At 23.2% G+C, this 14,447-nt stretch overlaps 2 long non-coding RNA genes across 2 annotated transcripts; both read left to right on the top strand.

Annotated features, from left to right (window-relative positions):
• Nucleotides 1-1,579: 1,579 nt before the first annotated feature.
• Nucleotides 1,580-1,947, top strand: LOC126844912 (uncharacterized). The gene is made up of 3 exons (XR_007686655.1): nt 1,580-1,723; nt 1,798-1,824; nt 1,906-1,947. It is a non-coding gene; the product is annotated as an uncharacterized LOC126844912 (long non-coding RNA).
• Nucleotides 1,948-2,147: 200 nt separating this feature from the next.
• Nucleotides 2,148-5,224, top strand: LOC126844850 (uncharacterized). The gene is made up of 7 exons (XR_007686630.1): nt 2,148-2,201; nt 2,938-2,976; nt 3,112-3,138; nt 3,262-3,276; nt 3,404-3,440; nt 4,079-4,102; nt 5,090-5,224. It is a non-coding gene; the product is annotated as an uncharacterized LOC126844850 (long non-coding RNA).
• The last annotated feature ends 9,223 nt before the right edge of the window (nt 5,225-14,447 follow it).

Genomic DNA, 14,447 nt, shown 5'->3' with positions numbered 1-14,447 from the left:
CTTTGTCTTTTTTTACAAAAAAAAAAATACAGAAAAAAGTTTTACTTTTCACGCGTACAATCGTAACATACACTTTTTTTTAATGCATTTAAACATCATTCACAAGTTGATGTCATCTATTTATTATTAAAACATATTTACATTCTGTTTAATTAAAACTATAGGTTTTTTAATTTGTTATAATATGTACATACATGACTTAAATAACATAAAGAGGGGGCCGTTCACTAACGGCACCTCAGAATATAACTATAAATAATTGTGTAGTTTTCTTTTTTTTATGTATACCAATAAGCAATAAAGAATTAAGCATTTAAAAAGTGTTTTATTAACCTCCACTAAACCGGCCATCAGCCAAGAGAACTACATAATAAACTTGAAACATGAATTTTAAAAATTTCATGTTTTGTTGTAAACACTTACTATACTGTCTTAACAGTATATGCAAAAACTTGCAAGCAAAATAAGGCGAGTAACCGACGTTGTCGAAGCCTTAATTATAATAAAAATAAAATAAATTTTTTAAAAAACATTTTAAAAGCTATAAATATAAAATGTGGTTATTTTATATTATGATGCTGGAATAACAAAACAGATGGCTGTTACATATAAAGAGCAAAGGGGAAAAACGGTAGTTGTCACATCATGGACATTTTAGAGTATAGCAAAAACAAAGTTCGTGAATTCCTCTACCTCTTACATAAGAACAAAAAAAAAATCACATTAAATGCTACTCTAATAATAAATACATTTATTTAAACAATCTGTTGGCATAAATAAAAAAAATTATTGGTATAAATTAAAAAAAACTATTTGAAAAAAAAATGTTCACAATGTGACTACTACCGTTTTTCCCCTGTGCCTTTCATATTATTTTGTTCAAGATGGCTATAGTATACCGGTAATGTATAGTATACGGTATCTTGGGATAAATCGTGACATTAATTTTAAATACTATACTCTGGTTTTAGTACAAGAGTAATGTCAATAGATATTTTAACTGTACTAATACAGAAACGATTACTCGGTAAAGTAATCGTTAGTACTTGGAAAAATGTTTTAGGCATAACTTTTTTTCCAAAATTAAAAATACATAATATACTATAATTTATAGTAGGTATAGTATATTATAACGTTCAAATAATTTATATTGTTGTTTGTGCAAAAAGTATAAAAAATAAATTATTATTTTTTAGATATTATGTTATTGTGTTGTTTACAATTAAACTGTATCACTTCCTACATCTGGGCCTGTGTAAATAATAATGATTTGTAGGACATGTATAGGAAATGTAATATTACGTGTGTTTACAGCTGCTGTTGTTGGGGTGTAGAAAGTAGAACATCTTCTCTACGACCAATAAAAGTATTCCCGAGCACTTAATTAGGATATTTCAAGTCTTTTACGTCAAAAGTTTTGCAAACAGGAAAATAATATTGTTTTTCCAATGTATGGTCTTAAGAAAATAATGCCCATTTTGTTGTTTGTTTAAAAATGCATAGTATTTTGATAATTCCGCAGTTTTCACTTATATATATAACAAGGAAGGTATCAATAATTCACAGAACATATCTCTAGTATATACCTACCTATCAAATCTACCCAACATTACACTCAGAGTTATAATACTCATCTGATTACTCTATTTGTTGAAAATGTTTTCAAAAGGAACTTATAGCAAAATGATTGCAGTATCATTTTTCCTTTTAACACTCGCTACTGGTAATATAAATTAGATACAATAATACAATTATTATTATGCAATTAGAAATTTGATAACATATTTTATGTTCCAGTTTTAAATGGAGCACCTAATGGAAAAGGTAAGTGATTTTATACATCATTAAAATCTTAACAAAATGTTGGTGATACTAATAGATTGTTCTGTAATAATATTTTTTTAGAAAAAAGTGGAAGTCATAAGAGCTACGTTAGTTGTAATAGTGCCAATTGTAAGTAGCATTTATAAATGGTTTTTATTATCTTAAATTTTACAATGTTGTTGTATAGACTTTTAATAATATACATATTATAATAATATGAAAATTAAAGGTATTTAAGGTATGTGATATTAATTGAACCAGTACATTTTCATTGGATGGCCTGTGTACTATGCTGTTATGTAAATAATCTTATTGTTTTATAGATGGTCGCAAACCTGAAGAAACACTTCCAGAGACAAAATTAACGAGCTCTGGTGGTATGTTCAAATTATAATTTTGAAAAACTATTAAACTAGTTTAATACGATTGGAGTTCTTTAAATTCACACAATACATTATATTATGTATTTGCACATTGGGGGTTGAAATACTAAATTATGTGTTACAATTTTGAAGTTTTACTGAACATAAATTGTTTTGAAATGCATATGTATAATGACTGGGCGTCATTCTGGAAATTTGTTCGTCACGTTTTGTGTCACAGTCAATATGATTTATGGAATAGGAGTATGGAGGAAAATTATGGAGGGATTATAGAGAGTTTGTGAAGGAGGATTATAAGAAGATTATTAAGGAAGATCATGGAGGGATTATGGAGGAGTATAGAGGATTATAGAAATAGTAGATTAGAGATACTAGATTGCAGGACATATTCATGTATGTGTGGATACTCTTAACTTGTTTTTAATTATAATAAATAATAATTGTTAATTGTTACTTATTGTTAACCATATGTACGATACAGTTCATGCCATTTAGACTAGAAAGTCTATATCATATATTATTTGGCCTTTGACATACATTGCACTATGATATATTGTTTGTATTACCTAACCGTATTGGCTTTAATAATATTGACTCATTGGTGTTTTATGGAAAATACATTTTTTACAACCCAGCATAATTGGTTTTTTTAAAATGTAGTTTTTGTATTAAATGCATTTGTCTAGCTACCTACTAAAAACTCTAGTTAATTTTAATAGTTTTATTGCAGGGTTAGGTATGACATTCTTTGGCGATAAACGCGATATAGGTCAGTATGCTGTATGTTTTTTAACCTCTTTAAATTGTTAATCCACCGAATTATTACTCTATTTATTGAAATTATAATATCACTTGTTGTAAATTTCAAATAATTTTTTTTTAATCTTATAATTCTTGTTAACAGCACAAAGTTCTGAATATTATACTGGACGTAAGAATGATTTTGTTTTATACTTTATGACCTAATTTTTTAAAGTATGTTAATTTGCATATTAAGTACGCAAAACACTTACTGTAAATTTTTAATAATTTTTTTTACCATTCCTGTTAACAGAATCGACTGCCGGAGGTAAGAACGATATTTTTTTATATTTTACTAACTAATGTTTTAAAACATATTATTATGCACGTTAGGTACAAAAAAAACTCGTATATTTAAATTGTTCACTTTAATATTTTATCGTTTTTGTTAACAGTTCAAAATTATACACAATCCACAACAGGTTGGATAGAGTAAGAATGATTTTGTTTAATATTTTATTACTTAATGTTTTAAAGTAACAATCAGTGTCTAAACAGATTCGTTATTTTTTGCTTTGAAAAAACTGAACAATACACAAATAATTTGTGAAATATCACACATAGATACCGATTATAACTTTCTAAAATTAACTAGTTAAAAATGCCATTATAATTTATAGTTATAGGTATATTTAAGAGAAAACAATTTTATATCTTGTACAGTTATAAAAAAAAATTATAGCGAAAAACAACCGTTTGTTAGTATAAAGAAAAGATACGATTTTACTGTTGTAATTCTCTGGCTCGAACACAAGCTACGCTTAAAGAAAGTAGATATAATTCGAATGCAATTTGATTATTGTACAATTGTTTTAATTTGATCGATAAAAATAAAACATTTTTACAATAAATGTAGTCATAGATTATTTAAAGTAAACTTATAAAGTAAATTTTTATGAAATATAACCAATTATTTTAATAAAACATATAAAGCACTTAAGAGCTTAAAAAGTTAAACGAATAGATAGGTTCATCGAAATATTTCATTTTGCATTTGTTCATTTTGAACCGGCCAATGTAATGTATGCCCATTACACATTGTTTATTTTTAAATATTTTATTTTTTTTAGTCGCTTGTGGGGTAATGGAAAATCGTAAGTTTTTAGTTATATATACTAAACACATCATATTCTTCTTACTATAATACGTCGCTTAAATATATCTCATAATTAATTACATAATTTATTTCCACTACAAAGTTTTCAAACAAATTAAATAGAACAAATGGAATTTAATGTTTTTAATATTATTTTTAAGAAATTTATTTTAACAATTCATCTATTTTTTCATTTTGTGTGCTACGCGAAAACATATTCATTTACAGTTAAACTAGGTAAAACAAATATTTAAATTAACTAATTGAACTTGATTGTGACTATTATTTTTTAGCAAAACCATCAAATTCAATTAGTTAATTTCAATATTTTATCTAAATTGTATGCACGTAGTTTTACCATTGAGTATATATTGTACAATATAAACACAATAGATTTACTATTAGTGAATATCCTTTCGCGTAGCTAGTAGTACACAATAATTAGGTGAATTTTTAAAATTAAATTATTCGATTGCGCTACTTCTACATTGACATTTAGTTAAAATGTCTACCTACCGGTCGTTAACCTTTCTGTATATCCTAAGTACCTGTATTGTTCTATCCGTTAGTTTTTGTCATTTGTCCATATTTATTTTATACTTTCGTGTGTTAGTAAAAAAACAGTAAATAATAATTGAAGAACCGTCTTTCTTATATTTTGTAGACCAACCAAACATATTTCTACGCTTTTTACTGAAAAATATCTGATCGTCCCTTTTCCTCTTTAGAATACAAACCTAACCACTAATATTTTCTCGTGCGTTTTTCATAAATGAAATAATAAAAAATAAAAGTGATACTAAAATGAAAATTCTAAACGATAAAATATTGAAATGTTTTACTGAAATGTAACTAAATTATTTAACAAATCAATCGAACCTCTAAAGACTTAAAAATGTCGACGGAGAGATAGGTGTAATGTACACAAGTATGTACATTTAATATACATCGATTTTTTTAAAATATTTTTAATTAATTTTTTTAGATGAATGTGTTTCATTATAAACCGGAAGTTTTACGTATATTTCCTATATACAACGCACTTTTATTACTATATTAAGTCATTTAAATTTATAATTAAAAAATAGTAAAATATTTTATAAAATTAATTGATTTTAATTAAAAGACATTACAATAACAAAAGATATATTGTATAATTTTTAAGTTGCACTTTACATTGTGAATTAATTTTAAAATATTATATGCACTTGATTATTCACATATATTATGTATTTTTTAATTGATTAAATACTTTATCGATAACCTATTTTATTCTTCTTCTATCCTGATAATAACTATAAGACACTCCGTAATATTGTATGACATATGTAAACTAAATTTCGAAAGGAAATCTGAAAACCGATTTGAATTGGTTATAAAGTTTGCTTGACATCGCTTATGACATTTTTTTTAATTTTCAATTTTAACCTTTTCCAAAATATTTGAAATCTAAATAATTTTTAAACGATCTTATGCGTAGTTGAAAAACAATAACGAACAAGTACGAGAACCGATCTTGAGTAAATTTCATTAAAAATTCAAATGAGTTTTTTTAAACATTTTTTTTTTTTAGGATAATATTTATAACCTATACAATATGTTTAGTATAATAAGTAAATGAGTTAATAAACAATATGAAATTACATAGCTTGAATGACTTGATCAAGGAGTGGTCCGTTGGCCACACCTATAGTCGGTTAATAGATCTCTATTCTACTTTCTCTTTAATCTGAGGGGTCAGAGTGGGATCGATGGCAAAGTATTAGTAGACATTTGTGAAACTAATGGGTTTTTGTGTGTCAATAGATTTAAATGGAAACGTTTGTAATGTGTTATAGCTAGTTATTTGACTGTGTTCATTCGTAAATCCGTATGTAGGTTTTGGTTGGTTATGTACCACGGTGCTTTTATAATCAGCCTTAGAGCAATCAACTAAAACGCTTAGATTGGTCTAGTATGAGATGGTTTGGTCGGACCGCAGATTTGGATACCTATGACCAAACTGGTCGTATGATAGTTTTGTAGAGCAAAATTTTAGTTTTTAGTGGTAGTTTTGAAGTAAGAAAAGGACGAAGAAGGTGTAACCTGTTGTTTGCACATATTTTGTTTTTCTTTTAAATCGGGACCCCACGGTAGACGTTTGACCAGTAAGATTCCCAGGTACTTAATTTCCCCTCGTATTATTGTCAACCTACCGCCGTAATTACATGACATTCATCCACGTACCCCCTTTGTTGGTAGTTATGTTATACTGTTATGTGTTAATAAAGGAATAATTATTAATATTAAATATTAGTTTTTTTACAGAAAAGCAGTATTTGATTGCTTTAAATAGGAAGTAGATATATTTCAAATGCAATTCATTGTACTGTGCAATTATTTTAATTTGTTTAATAATTTTAAAAAAATATCCAATAAAAGTAGTAATAAACAACAAAAAGTAACTCTATAAGTTTCAGGTGTTCTGAAATTTAACGAATTTTTGTTCTAAAGACTTAAGCATGTTACCGAGGTACAACCGAATATTATATTTTGTATTTGATTATTTGAAATCACATAGTGTTATGTACATTTAAATATACATTTATTAACCATTGATTATTTTAAAATATATATTTTTTTTCTTGAGATAACTGTAGGCTAATGTAAAATCGCTTTTAGGTATATTTTGTATGTATAATGTACTCTTTTTACTATAATACACCATTTTAGGTATTCTATTTAATTTTAATTTTAAACAAAATTAAATAAAAAGAAATTTAATTAAATGTCTTTAATATTATTGTTAAGATTATAACTATTAAATCATTTTTTTCTTAGTGTGTGCTACGGAAAACATATCTACTATAAGCAAAATTAAGTACATACAAATTTTACCAAATATTAAAAATAACTAATTGTATTTCATCGTAATTTATTGTGGCGGTTATTATACAGCTAAACTATCAAATTCATTTAATTATTTCAGTATTTAGTCAAATTTGTATGCACTTACAATTAGTTTTACTCTCATTTAATATGTGTTCACTTAGCACTAAATTACCTGATTTTATTGGGTCATTTGTTTTAAGTTTGTCAAACAAAATAAACAATTGTACACTTAAACGAATAGTATTTGAAATATGTCTACTTTCTATAAACGTGAAATAACATTTGATTACTTTGAAATTAAATTTAATTAAAGGTATTAAAATGATAAATTGTATACATTTTAAGTTGCACTTTACTTTGAATTAATTAAAAATAATAAATTATACCTGATTGATCACAATATACACTGTGCCTTTTTCAATTGATTAAATACTTTATTGATATCTTCAGTTATCCTTATCTTATCCTTAATACGAAGTATACATATTATTAGAATAATATGATGTTTATTAGGAAATTATGATCATTTTATGTTTATTCCAGTTTCAAAAGCTCAATCAAAAACACTTCAGTTTTGCTAGATCACATAAGTGTTTAACTAATCAAAAAAAGAACTATTATAAAAAAAATATATATATATATATATAATATATGAAAAAAATATTACATTAAATTAACAAATTATTGTAACAGCTATTTAATATATTTTGTACAAGTTTAAAAATATAAATTATTACTATTAACCAGTTAAAATCGATAATACCGTGTTTTTTTTTATTATTATAAAAACTGGATTAAATTATTGATAATTAATTGATAATTTAAAAAAAACGCATTTGGTTTGCACAATTGAATCGGAATAAAAAAAATAAGCCAGTACATTGGGGTCAGGGAATAGTGGGGACGGAGAGGTCACAGGTCTACAGATTTTATTATAACTGAAAGTGATAAAATAACTTTTAAATAAACGCTTCGATGCAAATCTGTGGATAGTATGTTCAAACCAGTTATAGTTCCATATAGATTCAGCGGTTTTAGAAGATATCGTGGGACCATAAAAAATGTTCTTAAAATTTAATATTTAGTCTTGTGCAAAGTGAATACAATAAGGGTTGATCGTCTGCTTATAAAAATGTACTGTCATAGTTACCCATATATCGTAATTAACAATATAATGCAAACATTTCATTACCTGTTGACTGTTGATTCACACACGCATAGCAACCTAGAAACTGACTACGGCCAAAGTGTTAATTTACCCTATTTTTAGTGTTTTTCCTTAATAAAAAAAAAATTAGACTACAGATTTTTGAGAAAATTGTAATGTTATAGTTCCATTTTAGATCTACCTTTGGTCTAATTTTTAGATCTAAATCTCTAAAACTTTGCTTGAAAAAGTGGAATAAAGAAAAAAATTCTATCCCTTCTAAGGGAAAAGGTTTATGATATTTTTTTGTTTTGTTAATGTTTATCGATAGTACTATGTTTGAAAAACAATTCATATTAATTTAGAATATTTTCAAATATTTTTAAAAAAGTTATAATTTGTAAATGTTTTGGTTGTTTTTCAATTTTTACTAGTTTTTCAGGGTTTTCTAGTTTTTCTAGTTTTTCTAGTTTTTTAGGTTATTCTTATTTTTCAATTTTTCAATTTTTTCTAGTTTTTCAATATTTTCAATTTTTTCAATTTTTCAATTTTTAAAATTTTCTAGTATTTCTAGTTTTTCAGGTTTTTCTTATTTTTCAATTTCCTCTAGTTTTTCAATTTTTTCCGGTTTTTCTAGATTTCTAGTTTTTTTAGTTTTTCAGGTTTTTCTTATTTTTCAATTTTTCAATTTATTCTTGTTTTTCTAGATTTCTAGTTTTTCTTTTTTTTCTAGTTTTTTAAGTTTTCTAGTTTTTCTAGTTTTTCATTATTTTCTAGTTTTTCAATTTTTCCGGGTTTTCTAGATTTCTAGTTTTTTCTTATTTTTCAATTTTTTAGATTTCCAATTTTTCATATTTTTCAAGTTTTCTAGATTTCTAGTTTTTCTAGTTTTTCTAGATTTCTAGTTTTTCTAGTATTTCAGTTTTTCAGGTTTTTCTATATTTCTAGTTTTTTAGGTTTTTCTAGTTTTTCAATTTTTACTAGTTTTTCAGGGTTTTCTAGTTTTTCTAGTATTTCTAGTCTTTCAGGTTTTTCTTATTTTTCAATTTCCTCTAGTTTTTCAATTTTTCAATTTTTCAATTTTTTCTAGTTTTTATCGATTTCTTGTTTTTTCTTCTTTTTCTTCTTTTTTGAATTTTTTCTAGTTTTTTAATTTTTTCAATTTTTCAATTTATTCTTGTTTTTCTAGATTTCTATTTTTTCTTTTTTTTCTAGTTTTTCAAGTTTTCTAGTTTTTCGTTATTTTCTAGTTTTTCAATTTTTCCGGGTTTTCTAGATTTCTAGTTTTTTCTTATTTTTCAATTTTTTAGATTTTCAATTTTTCATATTTTTCAATTTTTCTAGATTTCTAGTTTTTCTAGTTTTTCTAGTTTTTCTAGATTTCCTAATTTTCCCAATTTCTAAATTTTTTCTAGTTTTAAATTTTTTCAATTTTTTCTAGTTTTTCTAGATTTCTAATTTTCAGGTTTTTCTAATTTTTCAATTTTTTCAATTTTTTCTAGTTTTTCTAGATTTCTAGTTTTCAGGTTTTTCTAATTTTTCAATTTTTTCAATTTTTTAATTCTTAAAATTTTCTAGTATTTCTAGTTTTTCAGGTTTTTCTTTTTTTCAACTTTTTTAATTTTTCTAATTTTTTTTTAAATTTTCTAGTTTTTCAATTTTTTCCGGGTTTTCTAGATTTCTAGTTTTTTTTTATTTTTCAATTTTTCATATTTTTCAATTTTTTATAGATTTCTAGTTTTTTTAGTTTCTCAGATATTCATATTTTTCCATTTTTTCTAGTTTTTCAATATATTCAATTTTTTCAATTTTTCAATTTTTAAAATTTTCTAGTATTTCTAGTTTTTCAGGTTTTCTTATTTTTCAATTTTTAAAGTTTACTAGTATTTCTAGTCTTTCAGGTTTTTCTTATTTTTCAATTTCCTCTAGTTTTTCAATTTTTCCGGTTTTTCTAGATTTTCAATATTTTCAATTTTTCAATTTTTTAAATTTTCTAGTATTTCTATTTTTCAATTTTTCTAGTTTTTCAATATTTTCAGTTTTTCTAGTTTTTCTAGCTTTTCTAGTTTTTTCTTATTTATCAATTTTTTAGATTTTCAATTTTTCATATTTTTCAAGTTTTTATAGATTTCTAGTTTTTCTAGTTTCTCAGATTTTCATTTTTCCATTTTTTCAATTTTTTCTAGTTTTTCTAGTTTTAATAGGTTTTCCATTTTTTCAATTTTTCTAGTTTTACTAGTTTTTCTAGTTTTCCATTTTTTCAATTTTTCTAGTTTTACTAGTTTTTCTAGTTTTTCAGGTTTTTCTTTTTTTTCATATTTCTAGTTTTTCAATTTTTTCAATTTTTCCGGGTTTTCTAGATTTCTAGTTTTTCAATTTTCTCTAGTTTTTTAATTTTTTTAATTTTTTAATTCTTAAAATTTTCTAGTATTTCTAGTTTTTCAGGTTTTTCTTTTTTTCAATTTCTTCTAGTTTTTCAATTTTTTCAATTTTTCTAGTTTTTCTAGTTTTTCAATATTTTCAATTTTTCAATTTTTCAATTTTTTCAATTTTTCAATTTTTTAATTTTCTAGTATTTCTATTTTTCAATTTTTCTAGTTTTTCAATATTTCAGTTTTTCTAGTTTTTCTAGCTTTTCTAGTTTTTTCTTATTTATCAATTTTTTAGATTTTCAATTTTTCATATTTTTCAAGTTTTTATAGATTTCTAGTTTTTCTAGTTTCTCAGATTTTCATTTTTCCATTTTTTCAATTTTTTCTAGTTTTTCTAGATTTAATAGGTTTTCCATTTTTTCAATTTTTCTAGTTTTACTAGTTTTTCTAGTTTTTCAGGTTTTTCTTTTTTTTTCATATTTTCTAGTTTTTCAATTTTTTCGATTTTTTCCGGGTTTTCTAGATTTCTAGTTTTTTAATTTTCTCTAGTTTTTTAATTTTTTAATTCTTAAAATTTACTAGTATTTCTAGTCTTTCAGGTTTTTCTTATTTTTCAATTTCCTCTAGTTTTTCAATTTTTCAATTTTTTCTAGTTTTTATCGATTTCTTGTTTTTTCTTCTTTTTCTTCTTTTTTGAATTTTTTCTAGTTTTTTAATTTTTTCAATTTTTCAATTTATTCTTGTTTTTCTAGATTTCTATTTTTTCTTTTTTTTCTAGTTTTTCAAGTTTTCTAGTTTTTCATTATTTTCTAGTTTTTCAATTTTTCCGGGTTTTCTAGATTTCTAGTTTTTCTTATTTTTCAATTTTTTAGATTTTCAATTTTTCATATTTTTCAATTTTTCTAGATTTCTAGTTTTTCTAGTTTTTCTAGTTTTTCTAGATTTCCTAATTTTCCCAATTTCTAAATTTTTTCTAGTTTTAAATTTTTTCAATTTTTTCTAGTTTTTCTAGATTTCTAATTTTCAGGTTTTTCTAATTTTTCAATTTTTTCAATTTTTTCTAGTTTTTCTAGATTTCTAGTTTTCAGGTTTTTCTAATTTTTCAATTTTTTCAATTTTTTAATTCTTAAAATTTTCTAGTATTTCTAGTTTTTCAGGTTTTTCTTTTTTTCAATTTCTTCTAGTTTTTCAACTTTTTTAAATTTTCTAATTTTTTTTTAAATTTTCTAGTTTTTCAATTTTTTCCGGGTTTTCTAGATTTCTAGTTTTTTTTTATTTTTCAATTTTTCATATTTTTCAATTTTTTATAGATTTCTAGTTTTTTTAGTTTCTCAGATATTCATATTTTTCATTTTTTCCATTTTTTCTAGTTTTTCAATATTTTCAATTTGTTCAATTTTTCAATTTTTAAAATTTTCTAGTATTTCTAGTTTTTCAGGTTTTCTTATTTTTCAATTTTTAAAGTTTACTAGTATTTCTAGTCTTTCAGGTTTTTCTTATTTTTCAATTTCCTCTAGTTTTTCAATTTTTTCCGGTTTTTCTAGATTTTCAATATTTTCAATTTTTCAATTTTTTCAATTTTTCAATTTTTTAAATTTTCTAGTATTTCTATTTTTCAATTTTTCTAGTTTTTCAATATTTTCAGTTTTTCTAGTTTTTCTAGCTTTTCTAGTTTTTTCTTTTTTATCAATTTTTTAGATTTTCAATTTTTCATATTTTTCAAGTTTTTATAGATTTCTAGTTTTTCTAGTTTCTCAGATTTTCATTTTTCCATTTTTTCAATTTTTTCTAGTTTTTCTAGTTTTAATAGGTTTTCCATTTTTTCAATTTTTCTAGTTTTACTAGTTTTTCTAGTTTTCCACTTTTTCATATTTTCTAGTTTTTCAATTTTTTCAATTTTTTCCGGTTTTTCTAGATTTCTAGTTTTTCAATTTTCTCTAGTTTTTCAATTTTTTCAATTTTTTAATTCTTAAAATTTTCTAGTATTTCTAGTTTTTCAGGTTTTTCTTTTTTTCAATTTCTTCTAGTTTTTCAAGTTTTTCAATTTTTCTAGTTCTTCTAGTTTTTCATATTTTCAATTTTTTCAATTTTTCTATTTTTCAATTTTTCAATTTTTTAAATTTTCTAGTATTTCTATTTTTCAATTTTTCTAGTTTTTCAATATTTTCAGTTTTTCTAGTTTTTCTAGCTTTTCTAGTTTTTTCTTATTTATCAATTTTTTAGATTTTCAATTTTTCATATTTTTCAAGTTTTTATAGATTTCTAGTTTTTCTAGTTTCTCAGATTTTCATTTTTCCATTTTTTCAATATTTTCAGTTTTTCTAGCTTTTCTAGTTTTTTTTTATTTATCAATTTTTTAGATTTTCAATTTTTCATATTTTTCAAGTTTTTATAGATTTCTAGTTTTTCTAGTTTCTCAGATTTTAATTTTTCCATTTTTTCAATTTTTTCCGGGTTTTCTAGATTTCTAGTTTTTTAATTTTCTCTAGTTTTTCTAGATTTTTAGTTTTTCAATTTTTTTAGTTTTTCTAGATTTCTAGTTTTTCTAGTTTTTCAGGTTTTTCTTATTTTTCCATTTTTTCTAGTTTTTCAATATTTTCAATTTTTTTGATTTTTCAATTTTTAAAATTTTCTTGTATTTCTAGTTTTTCAGGTTTTTCTTATTTTTCAATTTTTTCAATTTTTTCCGGTTTTTCTAGATTTCTAGTTCTTAAGGTTTTTCTAGTTTTTCAATTTTTACTAGTTTTTCAGGTTTTTTTTTGTTTTTCAATTTTTCAATTTTTCAATTTCTTCTTGTTTTTCAATTTTTTCAATTTTTCTAGTTTTTCTAGTTTTTCAATTTTTTCCAGGTTTTCTAGATTTCTAGTTTTTTAATTTTTTCTAGTTTTTCAGTTTTTTCTTATTTTTCAATTTTTCATATTTTTCAAGTTTTTATAGATTTCTAGTTTTTCTAGTTTCTCAGATTTTCATTTTTCCATTTTTTCAATTTTTTCTAGTTTTTCTAGTTTTAATAGTTTTTCCATTTTTTCAATTTTTCTAGTTTTACTAGTTTTTCTAGTTTTTCAGGTTTTCTTATTTTTCAATTTTTCAATTTTTTCTAGTTTTTCTAGTTTTTCTAGATTTCTAGTTTTTTTATTTTTTCTAGTTTTTTTAGATTTCCAGTTATTCTAGTTTTTTAGGTTTTCTTATTTTTCCATTTTCTTCAATTTTTTCTAGTTTTTCAATTTTTTTCATTTTTTTCCGGGTTTTCTAGATTTCTAGTTTTTTAATTTTTTCTAGTATTTCTAGATTTTTAGTTTTTCAAATTTTTCTAGTTTTTCTAGATTTTTTAGTTTTTCTAGTTTTTCAGGTTTTTCTTATTTTTCAATTTTTTCACTTTTTCAATTTTTTCTAGTTTTTTTAGTTTTTCAGGTTTTTCTTTTTTTTTATTTCTTCTAGTTTTTCAATTTTTTCAATTTTTTCTAGTTTTTCTTTTTTTTCAATTTTTTCCGTCAAATTAATTTGACTTTCTCTGGGTAAAAATCATACCCTACGCATCGAGAATATGGTAACGTCGTTTTCAGGGCGTACCATGACCCAAAAAACTATAGAAAAAATGACGGATTAGTATGAGTAAACAAGTCATATGTGTACCAAATTAAATAAATATAGCTATATTTAAAATTACAGTTAATTTAATACCGATAACTATCATAGTTTTGGTTTAGGATTATCCAAATTTGGTATTCAATTGTTTTATTTGGTTATAATTTATCCTGTCAAGTATCAAATGCATTACTTGAACTTACCTTTTCCATTTCGAAACTATCCATAGGCGAAAGATTAAGACACTCGTGTCCCGAAACGACATTCAAAGAACTAACTAGAAACACGGATAAAAGACACAATTTTTCAATTTTTCATATTTTTCAAGTATTTATAGATTTCTAGTTTTTCTAGTTTCTTAGATTTTC

This window comes from Adelges cooleyi, unplaced genomic scaffold (genome assembly GCF_023614345.1).
Source record: "Adelges cooleyi isolate 19-005CV unplaced genomic scaffold, UGA_ACOO_1.1 ACOO_flye_CR_arks_rails_tigmint_CR_PRNA_651, whole genome shotgun sequence".
In the NCBI taxonomy this organism is placed as follows: Eukaryota; Metazoa; Arthropoda; class Insecta; order Hemiptera; family Adelgidae; genus Adelges; species Adelges cooleyi.
This window is presented reverse-complemented; position numbering and strand designations above follow the sequence as displayed.